Genomic DNA, 12,936 nt, shown 5'->3' with positions numbered 1-12,936 from the left:
AATACTAAAACAAGAACAAACCAAAAGGGGTACAACAAAAAGCGCGCACGAGGCGGATAACCAACTAAGAAAGCTAGCATAGGAGCTAGAAAATAAACAGAGCTTAGCATGGAAGCTAGCAAATACAAATAGGGCTTAGCATGGAGGCTAGCATAAACAGAACCGGGAACAGAAGTCGTTACGTGTTGTATAAAGACAAATTGGAAGCAGGGAACAAAAAACAGTACGCTACAAACATCTAACGAAATATATCTTACCGCTACGCTGCAAAGATACGATACGACAATACATGACATGTAGCAACGGCAAGAGCGACAATGATCCAGCCCTGACTGGAAGACAAAGCAGGTACAAGTAGGAGCGGGCTTATTGACACCAGGTGTGGCCAGGTGCCAATCAGCCGCAGCCGACGGGAAACAGCGCACAGGGAAAAAAACAGGAAACAGACAAAATAGGAGTGCTGACAGGAACTAAAAACAGGAAATTCTAAACACACACAGAGGAAAAACTAAAACACAAACAAACTGTCAGTGGCAAGCCTGACACGTGCCTCACAATACGAAGGTCCTGAGTAGTCCTGGGTTTAATCCCAGGGCTCGGGATCTTTCTGTGTGGAGTTTGCATGTCCTCCCCGTGACTGCGTGGGTTCTCTCTGGGTACTCCTACTTCCTCCCACTTCCAAAGACATGCACCTGGGGATAGGTTGATTGGCAACACTAAATTGACCCTAATGTGTGAATGTGAGTGTGAATGTTCTCTTTCTATTTGTGTTGGCAAAATATATAGTTTACCGCTACGCTGCAAAGATACGATACGACAGGACAGGAGCGACAATACAAGACATGTAGCAACGACAAGAGCAACAATAATCCAGCCCCGACTGGAAGACAAAGCAGGTACAAGTAGGAGCGGGCTTATTGACACCAGGTGTGGCCAGGTGCCAATCAGCCGCAGCTGATGGGAAACAACGCACAGGGAAAAAAACAGGAAACAGACAAAATAGGAGTGCTGACAGGAACTAAAAACAGGAAATACTAAACACACACAGAGGAAAAACTAAAACACAAACAAACTGTCAGTGGCAAGCCTGACACATGTGCCTCACAATACGAAGGTCCTGAGTAGTCCTGGGTTTAATCCCAGGGCTCGGGATCTTTCTGTGTGGAGTTTGCATGTCTTCCCCGTGACTGCGTGGGTTCTCTCTGGGTACTCCTACTTCCTCCCACTTCCAAAGACATGCACCTGGGGATAGGTTGATTGGCAACACTAAATTGGCCCTAATGTGTGAATGTGATTTTGAATGTTCTCTTTCTATTTGTGTTGGCAAAATATATAGCTTACCGCTACGCTGCAAAGATACGATACGACACGACAGGAGCGACAATACAAGACATGTAGCAACGACAAGAGCGACAATAATCCAGCCCCGACTGGAAGACAAAGCAGGTACAAGTAGGAGTGGGCTTATTGACACCAGGTGTGGCCAGGTGCCAATTAGCCGCAGCTGACGGGAAACAGCGCACAGGGAAAAAACAGGAAACAGACAAAATAGGAGTGCTGACAGGAACTAAAAACAGGAAATACTAAACACACACAGAGGAAAAACTAAAACACAAACAAACTGTCAGTGACAAGCCTGACACGTGCCTCACAATACGAAGGTCCTGAGTAGTCCTGGGTTTAATCCCAGGGCTCGGGATCTTTCTGTGTGGAGTCTGCATGTCCTCCCCTTGACTGCGCGGGTTCTCTCCGGGTACTCCTGCTTCCTTCCACTTCCAAAGACATGCACCTGGGGATAGGTTGATTGGCAACACTAAATTGGCCCTAATGTGTGAATGTGAGTGTGAATGTTCTCTTTCTATTTGTGTTGGCAAAATATATAGCTTACCGCTACGCTGCAAAGATACGATACGACACGACAGGAGCGACAATACAAAACATGTAGCAACGACAAGAGCGACAATAATCCAGCCCCGACTGGAAGACAAAGCAGGTACAAGTAGGAACGGGCTTATTGACACCAGGTGTGGCCAGGTGCCAATCAGCCGCAGCTGACGGGAAACAGCGCACAGGGAAAAAAACAGGAAACAGACAAAATAGGAGTGCTGACAGGAACTAAAAACAGGAAATACTAAACACACACAGAGGAAAAACTAAAACACAAACAAACTGTCAGTGGCAAGCCTGACACATGTGCCTCACAATACGAAGGTCCTGAGTAGTCCTGGGTTCAATCCCAGGGCTCGGGATCTTTCTGTGTGGAGTCTGCATGTCCTCCCCTTGACTGCGTGGGTTCTCTCCGGGTATTCCTGCTTCCTTCCACTTCCAAAGACATGCACCTGGGGATAGGTTGATTGGCAACACTAAATTGGCCCTCGTGTGTGAATGTGAGTGTGAATGTTCTCTTTCTATGTGTGTTGGCCCTGTGATGAGGTGGCGACTTGTCCAGGGTGTACCCCGCCTACCGCCCGAATGCAGCAGAGATAGGCTCCAGCGACCCCAAAAGGGACAAGCGGTAGAAAATGAAAGGATGGATGGAAGTGTAAGTAAGTATTCCACGGAAAAAAAGACTCAATTATTGAGTAACTTTTGAGTAAGTTTTGCTTTATTTAGTCCCTATTTTTAATAGTTTTTGGACAACAATTGTAGTTGATGTGAGTGTGTGTGTATATAACATATAATTAATACACAATTATCTCTCATGATAAGTGGACGTCTTGTAGGTTAAAATGTGAACATCCCTGTACTGACACAGATGACAGCACATTATATGAATGTTATTTTTACTAGTTTGTGTCAAAATGGGACATGGATTTGGGTAGGCTTCACGGTGGCAGAGGGGTTAGTGCGTCTGCCTCACAATACGAAGTTCCTGCAGTCCTGGGTTCAAATCCAGGCTCGGGATCTTTCTGTGTGGAGTTTGCATGTTCTCCCCGTGAATGCGTGGGTTCCCTCCGGGTACTCCGGCTTCCTCCCACTTCCAAAGACATGCACCTGGGGATAGGTTGATTGGCAACACTAAATTGGCCCTAGTGTGTGAATGTGAGTGTGAATGTAGTCTGTCTATCTGTGTTGGCCCTGCGATGAGGTGGCGACTTGTCCAGGGTGTACCCTGCCTTCCGCCCGATTGTAGCTGAGATAGGCGCCAGCGCCCCCCGCGACCCTGAAAGGGAATAAGCGGTAGAAAATGGATGGATGGATTTGGGTAGTTTCTTCGACGCAGAGGGAATTTGGAACGAGCCAGGCGTGAACGTGAGTACGTATTGTTTTATTTAACAAACAAACTACAAAAAGGCAAACCAAGGACGCGCTATATGACGGATAATAAACTAGACTACTCAAAGCAAAACTAGCACAATGGCATGACTAAAGACATAAAACAAAACTTGCACAGAGGCATAAATACAAAACTTACTTGGACAGGGACATGGGGCATGGATCAATGGCATGGAAGGCATAGAAGGTGCTTGAGGGCATGAAGGAGGTGCAGCATGGGTAGGTGAAGATGCCAGGACGAGGACAGAAAAAGAATGGCTTAAATAGCAGCTATGATGATTAGAGACAAACAGGTGTGAGGCTGAGGACAGGGACGTGACTAGGAGACCAGGTGACCCTAACGGGTTGGCATGGAGACGAAAACAAACCAGAAAGTGCAAAGACAGAACTAAATGTCCCAAAAAACTAAACATAACATGACCAAACATGGCAAAAAAAAAACATAATCTACAGGCGTGACAATTTCAAAGTAATCATTGAAGATTTGTGTTGCCTTGTCTGACGTCATGTCACTTTTTACAGTTAGAACATTTCTATTCACTAAATTAATCTGATTTGTCATATAATTCAGTTTATTCTATTTTCATACCTACATTTGGATTGGTAGTTTCCATTCTCTTATCTCTAATGCAGGGGTCACCAACCTTTTTGAAACCAAGAACTACTTCTTGGGTACTGATTAATGAGAAGGGCTACCAGTTTGATACACACTTAAATAAATTGTCAGAAATAGCCAATTTGCTCAATTTACCTTTAATAAATAAATCTATACATGTATAAAAAAATTCCGTCGTACATTTTTTTTTCCTTTTACGAAAGTTTTTTTTGTAGGTAATAAATGATGAAAAAACACTTAATTGAACGGTTTAAAAGAGGAGAAAAAAGGAAAAAAAATAAAATTTTGAAACATAGTTTATATTCAATTGCGACTCTTTAAAATTCAAAATTCAACTGAAAAAAAAGAGAAAAACTAGCTAATTCAAATCATTTTGAAAAAAAAAAAAAAATGGAACATCATTTGTAATTTTTCCTGATTAAGATTAATTTTAGAATTTTGATGACATGTTTTAAAGAGATTAAAACACACTTTAAAATAAGACTTACATTTGATTCTACAGATTTTCTAGATTTGCCCGAATATTTTTTTAAAATTTTAATCATAATAAGTTTGAAGAAATATTTCACAAATATTCTTCATCGAAAAAACAGAAGCTAAAATTAAAAATTAAAATAAAATGTATTTATCATTCTTTACAATAAAAAAAAAAAACTTGATTATTGATTAAAATTTTCAGGAAAGAGGAGGAAGGAATTTGAAAGGTAAAATGTTATATGTGTTTAAAAATCCTAAAATCATTTTAAGGTTGTATTTTTTCTCTAAAATTGTCTTTCTGAAAGTTATAAGAAGCAAAGCAAAAAAATAAATAAATGTATTTAAACAAGTGAAGACCAAGTCTTTAAAATATTTTCTTGGATTTTCAAATTCTATTTGATTTTTGTCTCTCTTAGAATTAAAAATGTCGAGCAAATCCAGACCAGCTTGTTAGTAAATAAATAAAATTAAAAAAATAGAGGCAGCTCACTGGTAAGTGCTGCTATTTGAGCTATTTTTAGAGCAGGCCAGCAGGCTACTTATCTGGTCCACCATGTTGGTGACCCCTGCTCTAATGTGATTGTTGGTCATACGCAGTGTGCCTCTCATACACTAGGGGGTGATTGTGGTTATTTCAGCTTGTTTTGCTATGTGGAAATGTAAATACAGTAGAAGAAGAGAATGCTACATGCTAATAAGCTAGCGCTAGTAACTTTCAACCTCCGGATCTAACAGATAACTACACATGTCCACTGCTATTTGGTTTGATTTGGCAATATTTTAATATATTTAAATGACACTTGGGGTTATTAGGGTTAATAGAGAAATACAAAAAAAGCAAAATTTTAGTAAACTGTTTTAGGAGGTTTCTGCTTAAAGTTGTCTCAAACAACTGGGTTCATGTCACGTAATTAATATGTCTTCTTTTGTCTACTTCTTCTTAAATTGTCTTCTTTTGGGAAAATTCTGACCCTTGTTAAACAAGTAGGTTTCTAACTTATCATACCACCGACCAGTGTTCATTTTGACAGCAGGTTTTAATTTAGTTTTAGTCATAGTTTTTGACGAGAATGTATTTTAGTTTTAGTCAAATTTTAGTCATGTGTATTAATTGAGTTTTAGTCGGCTAAATTCCTCCAGTTTTTTCCCACTAAAATTACAGTACATTTTGTCAACTAAAATATAAAGTATAAGAGACAACACATCTTTGAAGTTGCCTTCAAGGCACTTTCATTAATTATTAATTATTGCGGAGCATCTCAAAAGCTAAATTCACAACAAGACCTGCATTCCATGAATAATTCAATAAGTACCTTACTGTGTGTTATTGTTTCAGCTGAAATTAAGCATTTTTTTCAAATAACATGTGACTAAAATGGTCTCATGAAGAAAAAATATAGTTTTATTCTAGATTGGCGGGCAAACTCACCTATAGGTACTACAAAAGTAGAGGTAGAGTACGCAGTCTTGATCCTTCTCTACCATCTTTAAAGGGGTACATTATCACCAGACCTATGTAAGCGTCAATATATACCTTGATGTTGCAGAAAAAACACCGTATGTTTTTTTAACCGATTTCCGAACTCTAAAAGGGTGGAATTTGGCGATTGAAATGCCTTTCAATTGTTCGCTGTCGGAGCAATGACCTTTCACCCGTGGCGTTACAACGGGAAGCAATCCCCCATTTTGCTGCTAGCGGGGTGTATAAAATAGTCCGGATGTGTCACGGATACAAAGGATTCTGGGTATTTGTTGTGTTGCGTTTATGTTGTGTTACTGTGAGGATGTTCTCCCGAAATGTGTTTGTCAATCTTGTATTGTGTGGCTTCACAGCATGGCGCATATTACTAAGAGTGTTAAAAGTGTTTATATCACAACCATTAGTGTACTCTGTGTCACCCTGTATGCCTTGCAGTCGTGTGAGTGTTGCCACGGAAGCCACACACAACATGATGCTGGACTGTCAAGCAGATCGTACATGTTGTAGAAGGCGACAAAGCCAATGGCTTCATAGCACGCCCTAATACTTATTAACTGGGTGACTGCCGGCAGTCATTCAAGAGAATAATAGCGTCACCTATTATCTTCTTCGCTTTATGACACGGGTCTTGAATGGCTCTTTGAATGGCAAAGGATACCGATCCCAGAATCATGTATATCAAATATTTCCGGATGGTTCAACCGCCACCCGCCCGAATCGAATTGAAATCTATTTTTTCGTCATGTCACCCGCCCGACCCGCGGTTTAGCCGCGGACTCCGCGGATAAGACCGCAAACCGCGCATCTCTAGCAGCTATATTTGCATCCAGCCTTTCCCTCCACCCACATTTAATGCCAAACAAACACATACCAATCGACGGATTCAAGTTGCACCAGTTGTCAAAAGATGCGAAAGTCCCTCGTTTGTTCTGTTCTGTCGTAGCATCGCTACCGACGATAGCGATGCTACGACAGAGATGGCACAGAGATGTGTGGATATCCTGCGACACTCAAAGCAGATGCATTTCCAACAATAAAGTCAACGAAATCACAAAGGTGAGTTTTGTTGATGTTATTGACTTTTGTGCTAATCAGACATATTTGCTCACGGCATTGTCACGCCAAATTTCTTCCCCCATTTACTTCCGGTGTAATGATTAATACAGACGTTCTGTTAACGCTATATTATAAAAATATAACGCTATATTATGAAAATACAGATGTTTTGTTAACGCTATATTATGAAAATACAGATGTTTTGTTAACGCTATATTATAAAAAAAAATAAAAAAACAATTTACAAACACAAGCTATGGGATGACGCATTTACTTCCGGGGTCATGTTTCCTCTTATGTCATCCCATAGCTTGTGTTTGTAAATTGTTTACATTTTTTTTATAATATAGCGTTAACAAAACGTCTGTATTTTTATAATATAGCGTTATATTTTTATAATATAGCGTTAACAAAATGTCTGTATTAATCATGACCCCGGAAGTAAATGGGGGGGAAAGTTTTTGTAGGGAGAAGAAATTTGGCGTGACAGCATGACTGCCAGCTAATCGATGCTAACATGCTATTTAGGCTAGCTGTATGTACATTTGTAGCTATATTTTCATCCAGCCTTTCCCTCCAGCCACGTTTAATGCCAAACAAACACTTACCAATCGACAAATTTAAGTTGCTCCAGTGGTCAAAAGATGCAATCTGTAACGCCGGTTCGGCATCGTGGTACAGGGTTCGATTCCCTCGAGGATGCGTCAAACGAAGAACACAACAAAGGTACGATCAAACAAAAGTATTAACAAAAAGTGAGCTCTGAACAAAAACACTGGAGCTAATAAAAAGGGAAACAAAAGACGCTAGCGTGAAAGCTAGGAAATATAAAGAACTAAGACTTGGCACGATGGCACAGAAAGTAAAAACAAAGATGAGTAGCATGTGAGCTAAAGATGACAATAAGGTGGCCTAGCTAATGAGCTAGCGAGAAAAACATACCTGACGTTACTTGTTGCATGTGAGCAAATTAAGAGTCCCAGAAAGAATAAACAGAAGAGGCTGGCTTATAAAGGAGGGTGATTAGCTGAAGCAGGTGTGCGGACCGAGTGTAGCAGGTTGCAGGTGAACTAATGAGTAACCATAGTGATGGACAAAACAGGAAATAAACGGGTCAAACGGAGAATGAAACAAAGATGGAAAAATAAACATGTGACGATCGAAGTCACGGATCGCAACACAATCGTTGGTTAGAAGGCGATCGCCGAATTCGTCCTCGTTGCCTTTGTCTGTCGTGATATGGCTCAATAGCTTCAGTTTCTTCTTCAACCATCCATTTCAATGCATGCGTAATCCGTTGAATCGCTTAAGCCGCTGAAATCCGAGTCTGAATCCGAGCTAATGTCGCTATATCTTTCTGTTCTATCTGCCATGTTTGTTTGTATTGGCGTCACGCAGTGACGTCACAGGAAAATGGACGGGTGGATTTACAGATAGCGAAAATCAGGCACTTTAAAGCCTTTTTTCGGGATATTCCATGATGGGTAACATTTTGAAAAAAAACTACGAAAAATAAAATAAGCCACTGGGAACTGATTTCTATTGGTTTTAACCCTTCTGAAATTGTGATAATGTTCCCCTTTAATAGTAACAGTAATTCAGTACAGTTTGAGTCATTTGGAAATATTAGTTTAGGCCAACTTGCTTCGATGATTAGGCTGCAGATGGCTCTTCAAGTTTATCAAAGTGCAGTAATCAATGTCAGTTTTTAGATCATCCATCCATCCATCCATTTTCTACCGCTTGTCCCTTTCGGGGTCGCGTGTGGGGCTTAGACTTAGACTTAGAAAATCTTTATTGTCCCCAAGGGGCAATTTGGTTTGCAGCAGTAGTCATTAAAAACAAGGTACAACAGTAAAAACAAGGTAAAAAGACATAAAATACAAACAACATAAAAACCATCTGGAAGGCATTGAGCTAAAAACAAAAAACATTTGTAATACAATAAAAAGTAATCATCACATGTCGCTTTTCAGTTCCCACTAAAGTGACTACATTGCAGCTAAGCTTGTTTAAAGGCCTACTGAAATGATATTTTCTTATTTAAACGAGGATAGCAGGTCCATTCTATGTGTCATACTTGATCATTTTGCGATATTGCCATATTTTTGCTGAAAGGATTTAGTAGAGAACATCCACATAGTAGAGTTTTAACTTGCACTTACAGATGTAGTGACAAACTGACAAACTGTAGATACTGACAGTGGTTTTCTGAAGTGTTCCTGAGCCCATGTAGTGATATCCTTTACACACTGATGACGCTTTTTGATGCAGTACCGCCTGAGGGATCGAAGGTCACAGAATTGCCACTTAGGTGCAGTGATTTCTCCAGATTCTCTGAACCTTTTGATGGTATTATGGACCGTAGATGGTGAAATCCCTGAATTCCTTTCATCAGCTCGTTGAGAAATGTTGTTCCTAAACTGTTTGATAGTTTGCGCAGGCATTTGTTGACGAATTGGTGACCCTCGCCCCATCCTTGTTTGTGAATTACTTAGCATTTCATGGAAGCTGCTTTTATACCCAATCATGGCACCCACCTGTTCCCAATTAGCCTGGTGAAATCCCTGAATTCCTTTCAACAGCTTGTTGAGAAATGTTGTTCCTAAACTGTTTGATCATTTGCACAGGCATTTGTTGACAAATTGGTGACCCTCGCCCCATTATTGTTTGTGAATGACAGGGTGGAGTGCCATCTCCGGGTTGGGGAGGAGACCCTGCCCCAAGTGGAGGAGTTCAAGTACCTAGGAGTCTTGTTCACGAGTGGGGGAAGAGTGGATCGTGAGATCGACAGGCGGATCGGTGCAGCGTCTTCAGTAATGCGGACGTTGTACCGATCCGTTGTGGTGAAGAAGGAGCTGAGCCGGAAGGCAAAGCTCTCAATTTACCGGTCGATCTACGTTCCCATCCTTACTTATGGTCATGAGCTTTTTGTCATGACCGAAAAGATAAGATCACGGGTACAAGCGGCCAAAATGAGTTTCCTCTACCGTGTGGCGGGGCTCTCCCTTAGAGATAGGGTGAGAAGCTCTGTCATCTGGGAGGAACTCAAAGTAAAGCCGCTGCTCCTTCACATCGAGAGGAGCCAGATGAGGTGGTTCGGGCATCTGGTCAGGATGCCACCCGAACGCCTCCTTAGGGAGGTGTTTAGGGCACGTCCAACCGGTAGGAGGCCACGGGGAAGACCCAGGACACGTTGGGAAGACTATGTCTCCCGGCTGGCCTGAGAACGCCTCGGGATCCACCGGGAAGAGCTAGACGAAGTGGCTGGGGAGAGGGAAGTCTGGGTTTCCCTGTTTAGGCTGCTACCCCCGCGACCCGACCTCGGATAAGCGGAAGAAGATGGATGGATGGATGGACCTGTGGGATGTTCCAAATAAGTGTTTGATGAGCATTCCTCAACTTTCTCAGTCGCTTACGCCAGCTTTTTTGAAACATGTTGCAGGCATCAAATTAAAAATTAGCTAATATTTGTAAAAAGTAACAAAAGTTTTTAGGTTTGAACTTTAAGTATCTTGTGTTTGCAGTCTATTCAATTGAATATACCGTATTTCCCTGAATTGCCACAGGGCATATAGAATGCGCCTGCCTTGAATTACTGCCGGGTCAAACTGGCTTCGCAAAATAATTAGCGCATGCTTAGTATTACCGCCTGGTCAAACTCGTGACGTCACGAGTGACACTTCCCCTGTCATCATTTTCAAAATGGAAGAGCCTGATTTTAACACCGGTAATTTGAAATCACATAAAGGGAAGAGGATTAAGAGCTATTCAGTAGGATTTAAGGTCCAAGCTTACATCACACTCAAATTTTTACTGCATGCCTTTGGTAAGTGGCGGAGTGAGAAGAAGTTTTGAAATAATTAGCGCATGCTTATTTTTACCGCATGCCTTTGGTAAGCGCAGGAATGAGAAGAGGTTTTAAATTAATTCCAGGAAATATGATATTAGTGTTTGATTGCGAGGCGTTAAAAGCCACAAAATGCAACGGGTTCATCAGACCCACAAACACCGGCTGAGTCACAACAATATGAACACTACACAAGGGTTAAAGGTCATCAAAAAGAATGTTGTTTCAACGTTTGGTTTGAGTTGCTCAACATCCAGACCTAATTTAACACGTTGTCAACATTGTGCCTGCTGGGTATGACAGACTGGGGAGGTATATTTGTTGTGTTAAGAGTGTGACACTGCTTTTGATCCAACTTTGTTATAAAACAGTGGAAAAACCAACAAACGGTACACATGTATTTTATTATTCAACTTGATCATTTCAGTACTAACGCGTAGAAGTTGGAAAATATCCTGCTGTGATTCTTATCATTATAGATTTATGAATTATTTTCATGATGCGTGCCCTTTTTTTCTGATCCAAAAAATGGTGCAAAACTACTTATGACTGTGAAAGGGGGAATAATGACGGTACTGTCAATATAATTCTGCTCATTGCTCAAAGGCACTTTGACAGTGACAATAAATAAGATGCATGCTCCAGGTGAGGCTTGAACTCACAACCTCGGCATCACTCTGCAGGTTACTGTCTTATAAGTACCGCGCGCTAACCGATTGCGCCACTGGAGCAGATGCTAGTCTTTGATTTCAAACACTACTTCCAATTTTACATATATCTTTTAGTATTTCCATGAAATGTAAGATAACTTTTTGTTAATGCAGTTAAAATTTGTTTTCAGGACAACCTGACCCAGAACAGACATAAAGTAGACAGGGTATACAGAACAGGAAAACTGCGGAAAAACCACAAACTCAGCTCATACTGGATTTGATACAGGTGGCGCGGGGGGACACCCGACCCAAAATTGCCACCATTATACCGCAAGAGGTGAAGCGATTACGCCGTGGGATGTAGGGGGTGAGTTACGTGTGTGTGGCACATACCTAAGCTTGAAGAGTCGTTTACTTCCAGGTCTTGGTGCTCTCGCAGAGTGTTTTCGCAACAACACAGCCAGTCAGTCCAACGAAAGTCAGCAATAGGTGTGTGTCCCTGAAAGACGGGTAAGGAATTTGACGCTTCTTTACCGCAGTTCTCTGGGAAGTCTAGTGGCAACCATCTTACCACTCCGTCCATTCCTGGTCCTCAAACTGATCATAACTTCACCTTGCAGAGCAGACAGCTTCTCCAAGTTGTTATCCACTTTGCAATTTAGTCCAGAGACCGTAAATGTGTGAATGCGCACAGCATTTTGTTATTATATATATTTTTACGTACACTTTAAAAATAAGTCTCTACATTTTATGATAATACCTGACAGCAGTCAGGTATTTACTGTAAAATATATAGTTGTTACTTTTATCGTGTTTTACTGGAAATGGAAAAAGAGTACCAGTTTTTTTACAGTAAAAATTCTGGCGACTGTGCTGCCTTTTTTATATTTTCCATAAAATCAAGGTTTTTTTACATTTGTATAATTTAATGGATAACTTGCTTTGAAATCATATGTCAAGCAGATATTTAAATATTTTTTATTATAAACAAATATATTTGAATGCATTACAAGACAATGGTGGTGTATTAATGTTTGAAATATACTCAATTCCATGCAGTACATGTATATTTTTTCTGTCAGATTGGAAAGAATGAATACATTTTGTAAGAAAAGATAAGGTACTTTGATGCAAATTTGTCAGGCTTGCCCCTGACAGTTTGGTTGTGTTTTAGTCTTTCCTGTGTGTGTGTAGTATTTCCTGTCTTTATTTCCTGGCAGCACTCTTATTTTGTCTGTTTCCTGTCTTTCTCCCTGAGCGCTGTTTCCCCTCGGGTGCGGCTGATAGGCACCTGGCCAAACCTGGTGTCAATCAGCCCGCTCCTATTTTTACCTGCTTTGTTCCTCCAGTCAGTGCTGGATTATTGTTGCCCCTGTCGTGTCAATGTCATTTTCAACTTGTCGGAAGTCTAGAAGCAACCATCTTACCACTCCGTCCATTCCTGGTCCTCAAACTGATCATAACTTCACCTTGCAGAGCAGACAGCTTCTCCAAGTTGTTATCCAATTTGCAATTTTGTCCAGAGACC

General features: G+C 41.0%; 1 non-coding gene across 1 annotated transcript; it reads right to left on the bottom strand.

The window, feature by feature from the left end:
• Positions 1–11,392: 11,392 nt before the first annotated feature.
• trnai-uau (transfer RNA isoleucine (anticodon UAU)) lies at positions 11,393–11,486 on the bottom strand. The gene is made up of 2 exons: positions 11,449–11,486; positions 11,393–11,428 (listed from the first exon to the last, which is right to left on the bottom strand). It is a non-coding gene; the product is annotated as a tRNA-Ile (tRNA).
• Positions 11,487–12,936: the final 1,450 nt, after the last annotated feature.

The sequence above is a fragment of the Nerophis ophidion genome, linkage group LG25 (assembly GCF_033978795.1).
Source record: "Nerophis ophidion isolate RoL-2023_Sa linkage group LG25, RoL_Noph_v1.0, whole genome shotgun sequence".
NCBI lineage: Eukaryota > Metazoa > Chordata > Actinopteri > Syngnathiformes > Syngnathidae > Nerophis > Nerophis ophidion.
Note: the sequence above shows the minus strand (reverse complement) of the source record. Positions and strands in the feature narration are given on the sequence as shown.